Source organism: Bos mutus, chromosome 4, assembly GCF_027580195.1.
Source record: "Bos mutus isolate GX-2022 chromosome 4, NWIPB_WYAK_1.1, whole genome shotgun sequence".
Taxonomy (NCBI): Eukaryota; Metazoa; Chordata; class Mammalia; order Artiodactyla; family Bovidae; genus Bos; species Bos mutus.
In genome coordinates, this window is record NC_091620.1 from 17728541 (window position 1) to 17732138 (window position 3598).

Below are 3598 nucleotides of genomic sequence, written 5' to 3' on the forward strand. Positions count from 1 at the left end.
TCAGAGGGAAGGATAAATTTTCTGTGCCATCTTTTACAGGCTTGGATTAGCTTGAATGAGGAAATCATCTGCATCCCAACTGGACAGAAGTTCTGGGTTTTATTTGTGTATTTTACTTGTTTCTTTCCTGCACATTTTCACCTGTGTCTTATTCCCTGGTTAATTTAACAGTAGAGTGCCTTGCTTGGACCAGATGCTGGAGCCAGCATGGGGATGACCTGAAGCCTGCCCTTGAGAAGGTCGAGTACATGTAGGCTGCCCAGGGCCCATGCCAGGGATGGGACGCCCTGGAGCCCAGTACAGCCCAGAGGAGAGAGACCCTCAAAGCTCCCTCCCAACCCCCTGCCCTCCGCAGTCAGGTTGTGTGTTCGAGGTCCTTGGGCTGCAACTTGGCCTGATCCTCCCTTGCCTCTGCAGTGGAAGTAAGTGATGGCTGTAAAAATAACTTCTGGGATCCTTACAGCTTCTGACAGGGCTTTTCTGGACATCTGTGCTGCTATTTCCTTCAGCCTTCCAGGAATTCGTGGTGGGTGTTAGCCCGCCAGACTTCTCTGGTGAGATTTATAGGGACTCACTGCAGAACCTGATACGGACATCTGCCTGGTAATGTAGAAGTTATAAAGACTAGAGAGGTGCTGTTGAGTTGCTCAGACACGTCCAAAACTCTTGTGACCCCATGGACTGTAGCCGGCCAGGCTTCTCTGCCCATGGGATTTCCCAGGCAAGAATACTGGAGTGGCTTGCCATCTCTGCCCATGGGATTTCCCAGGCAAGAATACTGGAGTGGCTTGCCATTTCCTTCTCCAGTAGACGTGTAGGTGTATCCTAAAAGGAAGAAATCAGCTTAAACCCTGTGCCCTATCAAAGGAGTAAGCACAGAATGTGTCAATGGATACATTAAACACACAGTTTGGATTGAGGCTGGGAAATACTGAAGCAAGGGAGGGGGTTGACAGAACTTGTGGTGGGGGGGGCATGGGGTGGGGTTTAAAGCAGCTTCCTTCTCAGAGACCCCCTCAGTGCAGCCCCCAAGGCTGGGAGGGCTGAACAGGTGGGTTTAGCAGCCCACCCCGCCCCCAACCCCAGCCCCTCTGCCTCCAACTATTTTACATATTTAGCTTCTGAAAATGGTTTTATTTAAACAGGGAATTCTGGGGCTAAAACCAAAAGCTTGAAAACAGACAGATGACGTGCAGAAAACTTGGCTGATCGTTACAAATTTGATGAAGATTTTGTGTCCTGACTCTGAAAGAGTTTCTAAAATATAGATTTAGTTTTTACAGAGAGAGAGGGAACACTTCCAAGCAAGCCGTTTAATTTCACAGGTGCGGAGACGGCTTCAAGTCTTCCTACTGGGTGGTAAATAAAATGAACCTCTTCTGGTACGTTTACGGATGAGACTTAATACTTTCTCTTGGAGAAATAACGGGCTCATTCAATTCAGAGATAAGTTTTTATTCTCTGGGACTCAGACGTTTCCTTTACAGTAAGTAAAAAAAACAACAATGCTATTTTCATTTGGGGGGGGGAAGTGTTGTAAATTAAATTCTGAAATTCAGTTATATGACAATAACATGCTAAGGCAAGTTAATCCTTTTGGTAAAATGAACACCCAAGCATGTTTGTATGCAGTTTAGTTTATGCTTATTGCTAGACTCTGAAGAGCTGGCACAGATCTGGGCAAGAAAAATGTGTCTATTTCTTCTCAATATGTCTACCCTTTGAATTAAATATACTAGAGGTTGATGTTACTTGGATGTCGACTTTTTTAGTAGTACTATGAGACATGAGGTTTAATTTTTTTCCAAACTTATTTCAAAATGTGTCACAAACCTTTGGCTTGGTAAGGCATTGATAAATTCAAGATAGAGTGGGAAATGAGTAATAACTTTAATTGGACATTTGTTATTAAATTGTTTAGGGTGTCGCTTTGCAAACCAACTTGCTGCTTTTGCTTTTGGACAAAATCAATGAGGCGATTTTCAGTGATGATACTCAATCCATGTAAGATAATACACACCCCAATTTTTTATCTTAGGTTTTAGAATTTGTATACTTGATGTGCAGAAAATTTGGCCATGGAACCATGGTTCTTGGATCATACCTTCAGTGGAAGAAAAGCAAATGTCATGCTTCATAACCTGTTTAATTTTCTTAATTGAATTTAGCTCAATTGAAATCCAGTGAATTTCAGTCCTTTGAGGGCGTAACTTTAGTATTTGTGTATTCTGTAAACAAAGAATTGATTGAATGTAGTTCTTAAAAAGCTTTTATGCTTATTAGACTATAGTGATTCTAGAAGGAAACAATTTGTTGTCCCACTATTCATTATTTAAATAAAATTGCTAGTGAGGATAGAAATTTTCATTGGCACATTTTGTCACTAAAATTCAACTTTTCAGGAATTTCCTGGCGGTCCAGTGGTTAGGATTCGGTGCTTCCACTGCAGGGGGCCCGGGTTCAATCCCTGGCTGGGGAACTAAGATCCAGCAAGCCGTGTAGCACCTCTAAAAAAAAAAAAAATAAGCTTTTCCTTATCCTAGATAACGAACGGTCAATAGTGATGCTCCTGTCTTATCGTCTTCAAGTTATTTTGAGAACTGGTTTGATAATTTCACAAAGAGAAGCAGTGAGTTTCATTTATCGGTTGTAGCGGAAGGAATGGTGTGGACCCAAGAGGTAGCCCAAGCCCGAAACAAGTGAGTTAGGGCAGGAATTCGGTTTGATTGTGGAGCAGATGCATGGTCCTGGTGCTCATCTCCGTCGCCCAACTCCTTCTCTGACTGTCGAATGGCTTCGTAGGTCCCAACATAGAAACACACACAGAAAGGGAGCCCCTTGCCTGAGCAGTTAAGCCTCTTCCCAAAGTCCCCACAGAAGAGGGGAACTTGGTCCAGAACGAGGGGGGCTGGCTTGGCGCTCAGCATCTCTGTCTTCGTGTTTGGTGGGCCTGGTGCTGTCCCGAGGTTGCTGGGCTGGCCTGGCCTGTCTGCCGTGTCCACGGGAGAGTCAGAGCTGCAATTCGAGAAAAAGGACTGTTTTGCCTTCTGTATTGAGGTTCCACGAAGAAGAAACTGGGAGGCGGGCTACAACAGCAGTTAGCAGCACCCACTCAACGTTTAAATTCTGACCACATGACTGACCTGGGGCTAATCGCTTCACCTCTGTGAACTTTATCTGTAAGAGGGACTATGCATCCAAGAGAAAATGAAAGTATTTACTTAGCACAGTGTCGGGAACATGGTAGGACCCAGTGAATCATACTGATAATCACTATTAATGCCTAATAAACTCAAGGCTAGGGTCTGATTTCTGACTGGAAGTTTTCACAGTAGGTCCCTTACTATCTTAGCCCTTGATTTAACTCAGTGTTTTTTCTTCTGCCCTCCTGCCTTCCCTCTCTTTCCTTCCTTCCTTGTCTCCGTTCTTTCTTCCTTCCTGTCTTTTCTTGCTTGAAAAATTATTTTAGCCTGGAGTTACCTTTGGCAGAAAGCAGAAATAGAAGGGTTAGTTGGTGTTTTAACTAAAAACACCCATTTCAAGGAACCCAACGAGAAGTGGTCAGTGCAGAATTGATTGCAAATCTACATCTAGAAGT

General features: G+C 43.8%; 1 long non-coding RNA gene across 1 annotated transcript; it reads left to right on the forward strand.

Moving 5' to 3' along the window:
* Positions 1 to 3201, forward strand: LOC138987518 (uncharacterized). The gene is made up of 3 exons (XR_011463879.1): positions 1 to 422; positions 1326 to 1486; positions 2039 to 3201. It is a non-coding gene; the product is annotated as an uncharacterized lncRNA (long non-coding RNA).
* The last annotated feature ends 397 nt before the right edge of the window (positions 3202 to 3598 follow it).